The sequence below is a fragment of the Ranitomeya imitator genome, chromosome 10 (genome assembly GCF_032444005.1).
Source record: "Ranitomeya imitator isolate aRanImi1 chromosome 10, aRanImi1.pri, whole genome shotgun sequence".
Classification (NCBI taxonomy): Eukaryota; Metazoa; Chordata; class Amphibia; order Anura; family Dendrobatidae; genus Ranitomeya; species Ranitomeya imitator.
In genome coordinates, this window is record NC_091291.1 from 31687955 (window position 1) to 31697290 (window position 9336).

The following is a 9336-nucleotide window of genomic DNA, read 5'->3' on the forward strand; positions in this document are numbered from 1 at the left end:
AACCCTTGACGGACCTCACCAGGAAGAAGCTACCCCACATCATCAACTGGACTGACGGCTGTGAGGGGGCCTTTCAGGCATTGAAAACAGCACTGTGCAATGCCCCTGTTTTGAAAGCAGTCGACAGCAGTCGACCGTTCTTGGTACAGACTGATGCCAGCGAGTTTGCCCTCAGTGCTGTACTCAGCCAGGTTGACTCGGAGGACCAAGAGCACCCCGTGTTGTACCTGAGCCGGAAACTTTTGCCGAGGGCAGTGGCCTACTCCACCAGTGCCTGGCCATAGTCTGGGCCCTGCAACGCTTGCAGCCCTACTTGTACAGTCACACCTTCACCGTGGTGACCGACCACAACCCTCTACACTGGCTAAACGCCATGTGTGGATCCAACGGCAGGTTGCTACGCTCGAGCCTTGCCCTTCAGCAGTTTGACTTCACCATTGAGCACAAAAATGGGCAGGGATCATGGCAATGCAGATGGACTGTCCCGCCAGGGTGAACCTACTGAGGTGCGCATGGAGGCATACCGATGGGTTCTACCTCCGTAGCACAGACCAAAAGGGGGAGGTGTCACGATGTTGTATGAAATATAATATGATGTTGTAGCTTTGTCCTTCAGCTCATGCTGGGGGCTAAACCCCCCCTTCTCTCTGTGGCTTTCTTTGTCTCTTTGTGTTGGAATGTATGGGGGAAGAGGGTTTTATTGCCGAAAGGTATTTACGACTAGGCTCAAATCTCCCTCTAGCAGAACTGTCTAGAAGTTTCCAGAAATCCATGAGAGTCCTTTGTTCCAATATGAGAAGATATTGGGCTAATGATTTAGGCTAGAAAAAAGGAAAATACATATTCTTTATGTCCAGAGACGTATCTGTTAACCGCTGTAAACATGAGCTTCTAACTCCATCAGGTAAAAAAGTAGGGATTTCTCTGTAATTACGCATCACACATAGGACATATTTGATCTCATTAGAATGCCAATATTAATGTGAGATGAATGCTGGGTTTGTTATGACCATGACATGTTCTGTAGCGGAGTTACAAGCATTAGAGAAATTTAGGTTAAAGTTAGTTTAAACTGAGGAGGTAGGAGGGACGGAGTAAACCAACCCCTTTCTGTGATGTCACAGGCTGCAGCTATAAGTTTTTGGCCAGATCCCAGCAGCCAGTCTATCTGCTGGAGCCTATGTGAGTCTGAGTTTTACCTGGGAAGCCCTGACTGCCAGTCCCCATGCATTGGGACATCTGGGCTGTGCATGCAGCATGGTGTTTTGCCTGATATGAACTGAGAACATGTGAGTTGTACCTTTTCTTATTTAATTCCTTTATTTTATAATTACCTTGTACATATTTTCAATTGTCTCTTATTGTAACATCTTTATATGACCGTTTATAAACACTGCCTGAAACTTTTGACAGAGTATAATATTTAATACTAGAGTCGTTCTTCATGCTCTAAAACGTAGCCTAAGTCTCCTGAAGGGAATTACGCTACTGTTTTTGGGTTAGCTTCGGACCCGTTTAATCGAAGCTGGTGGCAGCATACATTTGTGCAGGCTTTTGGGTGGCATTGTAGCAACTGCGGCATTGATAATTATTGTTCCTGCCTGAGTGTGAGTAGTTATATCACCTCGCTGCAGCGTGCCCAATAGCCAGTACCTAGCAGGCAGCCTTTCTGGCGACTAATTACCCCAGGTGCACTGCCTAATCTGACCTGAGGGTAAGGGGGGCGCCAGAGAGCTGCAAGTTGCAAGGGGAACTGTAAGTGGGATATATATAAATCCCTGCAGTTCGTGGTATATTGAAGAGCAGTGGGATACCTAGAATAAGCCCCTGCTGTAAACTGAGAGGTCAATAGCCTTGTGTGTGTTTTTTTTCATCACATTGTGGAGTGAAGGGATGACTAAGATAAGCCCCCTGCATATGTGATAGCCGTCTGTTGGCCTAAAGTCACCCCGACCCGTGACGTAGGGGTGACGGTCACAATGTGAATCGTGACAGTCCCTGATGTTTTTTCTGGAGAGAAGTGGCTTCTTTGCTGCCCTCCTTGAAACCAGGCCTTGCTCAAAGAGTCTCCGCCTCACAGTGCGTGCAGAAGCACTCACACCAGCCTGCTGCCATTCCTGAGCAAGCTCTGCTGGTAGTCCGATCCCGCAGCTGAAACAGTTTTAAGATACGGTCCTGGCGCTTGCTGGTCTTTCTTGTGCGCCCTGGAGCCTTTTTGACAACAATGGAAGCTCTCGCCTTGAAGTTCTTGATGATGCGATAGATTGTTGACTAAGGTGCAATCTTTGTAGCTGCGATACTCTTCCCTGTTAGACCATTTTTCTGCAGTGCAATGATGGTTGCACGTGTTTCTTTAGAGATAACCATGGTTAACTGAAGAGAAGCAATGATACCAAGCACCAACCTCCTTTTAAAGTGTCCAGTGATGTCATTCTTACTTAATCATGACTGATTGATCGCCAGCCCTGTCCTCATCAACACCCATACCTGTGTTAATGGATCAATCACTAAAACGATGTTAGCTGCTCCTTTTAAGGCAGGACTGCAATGATGTTGAAATGTGTTTTGGGGGTTAAAGTTAATTTTCTGGGCAAATATTGACTTTGCAAGTACAGTAATTGCTGTTAAGCTGATCACTCTGACATTCAGGAGTATATGCAAATTGCCATTAGAAAAAATTGAGCAGTAGACTTTGGAAAAATTTATATTTGTCTCATTCTCAAAATTTTTGTCCATGACTGTAGTTAGTTTCACAAGCGGGCTACTCTGCTGACGGGCAGACACTGCTCCTGGGCCCTAAACTAGTAACTGGATTAGATGCAATGAAAATTAAGACACACAGGCGGTATAGTTTGTTTCACAGGCGGGCTACTCTGCTGATGTGCAGACACTGCTCCTAGGCCCAAAACTAATAACTGGATTAGATGCAGTGAAAATAGAGATACACAGGCGGTATAGTTTGTTTCACAGGCGGGCTACTCTGCTGACGTGCAGACACTGCTCCTAGGCCCAAAACTAATAACTGGATTAGATACAGTGAAAATAGAGATACACAGGTGGTATAGTTTGTTTCACAGGCGGGCTACTCGGCTGACATGCAGACACTGCTCCTAGGCCCCAAACTATTTACTGGATTAGATGCAGTAAAAATTGAGATACACAGGCGGTGTAGTTAGCTTCACAGGCGGGCTACTCAGATGACTATCAGACAATGCTACTAGCCCAAAAGGATTGGCTGAGCTAGATTACACCAAATGCTGTGACAAACACTTGCACAGCACTGGCACAGATCTGCCTGGCAATCAGTGCTATGAACTGCTGTAACCTACCCTGAAAAGGGCTGATATTACAACTAGTCCCGACTCCCCCCGACTCCCTAAACCTAATCTCTCTGACAATTAGCTCCAAAAAAACACTCTTAGTCTGTACAGCGCCCACAGCAGCAGCGGTGCCGTCTAACACTAAGCTGCAGGAGTGAGGAAATGGTGGCGACGGGGCAAATGGCTGGTTCTTATAGGGCAAGGAGGACATGTGACATACACAGCCAATGACACATGCCCTTGCTTGTGTGCATCACATGCACATTGCTGTGTGTGTGCGCACTGCTGATAGGCTGAGAGACTGCACCGCCCCACTGTAAATGCGGGAACGAAAAAAAAATGGAGATCGGCGTTATTTCAGCACAGATCTATCCCCCGCCCCCCCCGCCCACTATACACTGAAATAGTCTATTACCAATGATAAACAGTTTTAATGTGCAAATCAAGCGAGGCTTTTGGTGAACGAACAGTTATCGAACAGAAACTCGAACAGCCGGATTTTAAGCAAATTGTTCGGGTTCGTCGAATGACTCGAACACCGCCCAAAACAGCTCGAATTTGAAATTGGCGAACAGTTTGTCTCGAACACCGCTCATCTCTACTCTTAAAACAATCCCGAGGCATTTTAAGTCCTGCCATCAAAGTGATAGCACTTTTCTTAGCATGCGTGGCATTGATACTTTGAATGTTAATATCCGTGGGGGCTCACTGGGACCAGGCGGATGTGAGGTAATGCGGGGCTGCGGCGCGCTGCTTATGGGTCTCTATTTATTCTCCTTGCCCTTTTGTATTCATGCGCCCCTTGAGGAAGGTACCATACCGAAATGCGCGTCGGGGTGGACGGGTGTCCCTGTGTTACTTGCCATCTGTATCAGGTAATGTGCATGTATGATTTATCAGCATTGCAGTTATGGAATATTTAAATTGGATTACCTACTAGTTATCTACTAGCTACCTACTAGTTATTTGTACGGCTATCACTGCCATACGTGTCGGTGGATGCCACCTTTACTGCACTTTGCACTCTGCCCTTTATAGTTTACCTGTATGCAATTACCTTGATCCAGGGATGTACCCTACCTTGGGCTTGTCTTGATGCTGGTGACATCCTTTTGTCATCTTTTAGCCCCACTTTGTCTGTTTGTCTGGTATGATATTGGTTTTGGATTTCATGACCGCTTGGTGGTTCTCTAGATTGTTTCACTATGTTTTGCAGCTATCCATATATCCATACGAAGGTGGTGGGGTGATGGACAGGCATATAGGTTTGTGTACATATATGTACATAGGCAAATATTTCAACTCTGTGATGTTTTAGTTCTCTACCACCGATAATGTACATCAGAATATGGCTATTTTCCGGTTGTATAGTTAGTTATTACCATTATACTTATCTAAGCATGACATCCTGTATCTACCATCATCCTGGAGCAGAGGACTGGTGCCCTTTGGTCATTACTTGCTGGTATTAATCTAGTAAATCCTATTAGTGATGATGACGATTCTGCTGTCCTCCCTACCTCTCGGTGCAAAGAGCAGAATAAGTAGAAGCACAGATTGCAGAAATGTTTACCTCCGTCTCATAAGTATTAAGCCATGTTTACTCGTTCAGTATTCGGTCAGTATTTTACATCAGTATTTATAAACCAAGAACTTGGGTGGACGAAAAATACAGAAGTGGTGACGTGTTTCTATTATATTTTTCCTCTGATTGCTCCTCTCCTGATTTTGGCTTACAACTACTGATTTAAAATACGAACCAAATACTGAACAAGGTGGAAAAATGTCTTGTGTACATCCCCTTGAATAAACGTCTCTATTCCTAGCATTATAGAGTCAGGGCTCATTGACACGTCAGGTTTTTTTAAAACACGAAAAAAAAAACCTATTAGTTTCATCAGTGATTTCGGTAAGAGTTTCATCTATGATTTGGGTCCAAGTTTCATCAGTTATTCTCATACATGGTAAAAAAAAAAAAGGAAAGTTTGTCCACCTTCTCTGATCGAAGAAAATCGGGTGAAAATCGGACCACACTCGGATGCCATCCATGTCATGTTGGATTTTTTCAAGAGCTTGTAGACTTGCATTGCCAATTTTGAGCTGACGTTCGGACCAATATCGGAACTGTCTACACGATTTTGCGCACAGAGCTCGGTCTGCAAAAATTCAGAGAAAATTAATGGCCCCGTTTACTACTTTTAGCAGGAGTGCCATCAGTGAAAAACATGGATCGCACTCGTATGTCAAAAATTGTCACCCTCAAAATGCTAAATTAAACCCCTACAAGGTAGAGGACTTAGTACCAATAAAAATCATACCTGCAGTATAGATTTTAGTGGTTTATTTGTTAGAAAAAACTAGCTACATTGTATTCAACTACAGAGGCTTCAGTGCCCCATTGATGTCCAAAGTCTCGGCATCATTACCACCCCTGGATTTATATCATGAGCACTGCCATATATTGATTGACAGCTCACAAGTGAGAGCTGCCGGTAGACTGTCTGTGAGTGTGCACGCTCACCATTTGCTCCTGTCGTTGGTCTCCATAGAGCGTTCACACCAGGGCCGGACTGGCCATCTGGCAATTCTGGCAAATTCCAGAAGGGCCTGTCTGGTCGTGGGCCACCTTGTCTGCTATATTATTAACAGAATCGGTGATCTCAAGACACCCATACTGTTAAGAGTTGGGATGGAGCACAAAGATGCTGACTCCGTCACTTACCCCAGCAGGCCACGGTTATCATTAGACATATTGGTCATGTATTATTATTATTATTATACATTTTTATAGCGCCATTTATTCCATGGCGCTTTACATGTCAACGGGGCAAATACAGACAAGTACAATAAACAGGAGTAAAACAAGGCACACACAAGTACAGGAGGAGAGAGGACCCTGCCCGCGAGGGCTCACAGTCTACAGGGGATGGGCGAGGATACACTAGGAGAGGGTAGAGCTGGTCATGTAGAAAATCTTCCTTCCTTCATCCTGGGTAATATTAGTAATATATCCCATCTGGTGCTTGGGGACGGGGACAACATGGGCCTGTGTGATTTCAAATGCCAGGACTGAATTTCAGCCCCAGTCCGTACCTGGAAGAAAATGTTTGTCCTTGGTTAGATTTGAACCAATAACCCGAGCAATGGAAACCTACAATGCTAACCTGTCAGAATAATGTTTATTATTGCATATATTACAATTACTATGTACTACTTTTTATTGGTGCATAAGTCTCTGTATCCAATAATAGTGTTATATTGTCAATAACACATTCGCTAAAAAAAAAAAAAGTGTACCAGGACATTCAGCTCACTGTTCACACTGTGTGTAGCTGGAGCACATTCTGCTTTCACTTTACAAGCTGGCAGACGAGATGCTAAGATCCCGAGCTGTAAGAAATACCAGTTGTAAGCTGCGTTATCTTTGTTCATTAATACATATACCTTCACTGTTGAACAGCTGGACTGAATACAGATTAATCCACTGCCAACATAACCACCCATCCACCGTGCCGTCCGAGAGCTGTTTACTGGCTAAGTCATGAAAATGGCTTCCAACACCTATAAGAAGGTTGTGAAAAGAGAAACTAGTTCCCATTGCAGCCACTCACTTCAATTTTTAAAGTGTCCCTGAGAAGTGGAATCTCAGCGTGCTCTGTCCGAGTTGAACCCATGACTTCGAAAACATTACTAACCACTGAGCCACCATGCTGCCCAGGAGATTAGTTATAGATAGGTTATCAATATGACTACCAGCAGCAATGGCAAGATCATGAAAGAGAAAACTAGATGCCCAAGGCATCAAATCAGTTAATTGATTTTAATTTCTGAAGTGTACCTGAGAGGTGGAATCTCATTGTTGTTCAGATGTTGATCCAATCACTCCAGTGCTAACCACTGAGCCACCGTACTAGCCGGCAACAGCCACTGTTTTACCCGGCAACTGCCACTGTGCTACACTATAAGCATCACCAAGCCACCACCATGCATCACTGTAGGAATCAATAAGCTCCCACTATGCTTCACTGTAGGCAGGGTGTTCCTTTCAGTGTATGCTTCATTTCCCCTCCTCCAAACAGTACATAATGACACTGACACTTGGATTACAGCATAATGACCCTAACTCTTTGGTACAGGGTAATGACACTGATACCATGAATAGGGGGTAATGAAGCTGACAATTGCCGAACAGAATAATTACACACTGATTCTTAGGATATATGATAATGACACTGAAACTTGGGGTTCTCCCCTTTCTGGCTGGATGTTCATCTAGTTCTCATCATCCATTAGTGACAATAACCCTGAGTGAAGAATGAAGCTACATCGTATCTCGTTGTTTGTACCTCCTCATACTGGTTTAAGCATGGTGAATCTTCTGATTTTTCTTCTCTGTAGTTTATGCTCATCCTGGAGCCGGTCACGCAGATAATGTGATCATCTCCTCTTTGCACAATGATAACAATTATCAACAATCTAAATGTAAACAATTTTTTTTTGAGGTGTGATATTTATACGAGGTGGAGATCTATACTGTCCTGCAGTCCAGAAAATTATCTACTATAACAATATGCAGTATATAATCGCAGCTCACATGCAAAACCTGCACTGGGGAATAAAGATATGGGACCGGCCGGACACAGCGGTGAACCATCCACTGACCCAGTTCAAGAATAAGGCGGTGTCATGATCCATTTTTGGATTCGTGGCAGCTCTGGTTCCACTTTGATTTAAATGGAGCTTTTTTCCTTTCAGGACCAGCGGGGTTTAATGTCGGTTTCCCTTGCTGGAGCCCTGCTGCAACTGCAAAGTGGCTAGGTCAGCTGATGTGGGTGGTGACCACTCCCACCATCCGTTAAATACTCTCCTGATGCATCAGCTGGTAAAAATGTAATTTATTCTTTCTTCACCTCTCAATGGTATAAAATTCTGGGAGGCACATGTGGTGTCAAGTATGACCAATGCACACCCAGATGAATTCATTGGGGAGAGTAGAATGTAAAATGAGTTCACATGTAGGGGGTTTCTGTTCTTCTGGCACCATACGGGCTCTGCCAATGTGACATGGCAACCTCAAACCATTCCCGCAAAATCTGAACTCCAATATGGTGCCTCATTGCTTCTGAGCTGTGCATTGTGCCACAAAAATAGTATTCCCCCACATACGAGGTATTGGAGTATCCTGGAGAAATTGCAAATGGCGCTCCTTCCCTTCCAAGCCTGCCGTGCGCCCAAACAGTAGTTTTCCCACACATATGAGGTATCGGCGTCCACTGGAGATATTGAACAGCACACATCTAAATATATTCCTTGATTGGTCTGGTTTCCATTGTTTAGGCACCTTGGGGAATCTCTAAAATGGGTCTTGGCGTCCGCTAATGATTCCAGGAAATTTTCAACATTCAAACAGTCAAATTACGCTCCTTCCCTTACGTGCCCTACCGTCTGCCCAAACAGTAGTTTTCTCCATCATATGAGGTATCGGCGTCCTCTGGAAAAATTGCACTACAAATTGTATGGTCATATTTCCCCTGTTACACTTATGAAAATGCAAAATTTGGGGCTAAAAAACATATTTGTGGGGAAAATGTGATTTTTTTTATTTTCACGGCTCTACTGTTTAGGAAAATCGGACGCTTTCCAAACGTGACATGGCATCCGCTAAGTGTTCCAGTAAATTTTGCGCTCAAAAAGTCAAATGCCTCTCCTTCCCTTCCGAGCTTTGCCGTGCGCCCAAACACTGGTTTTACCCCCTATTCTGTCCCCCTGGGCCTGTGGCTGCAAATATGGCTCTGTGAGATGCTGAATCTCTTCACCCTACTTACAATTGGCGACGTTCGCGGATAGCTTAACTCAGCTGCAGGCACACATGTTTTGAAGAATCCAGTAGAGACTTTGATTTCTTTAAGAATTTCTTGTTGAATGCATACAAACAGCAGCAGGTAAAAAAGACTTTCTTCAGACAAGCTGAAAGCAACATGTGCCTCTAATGAAGCCAAGATGGAGACTGAGACAC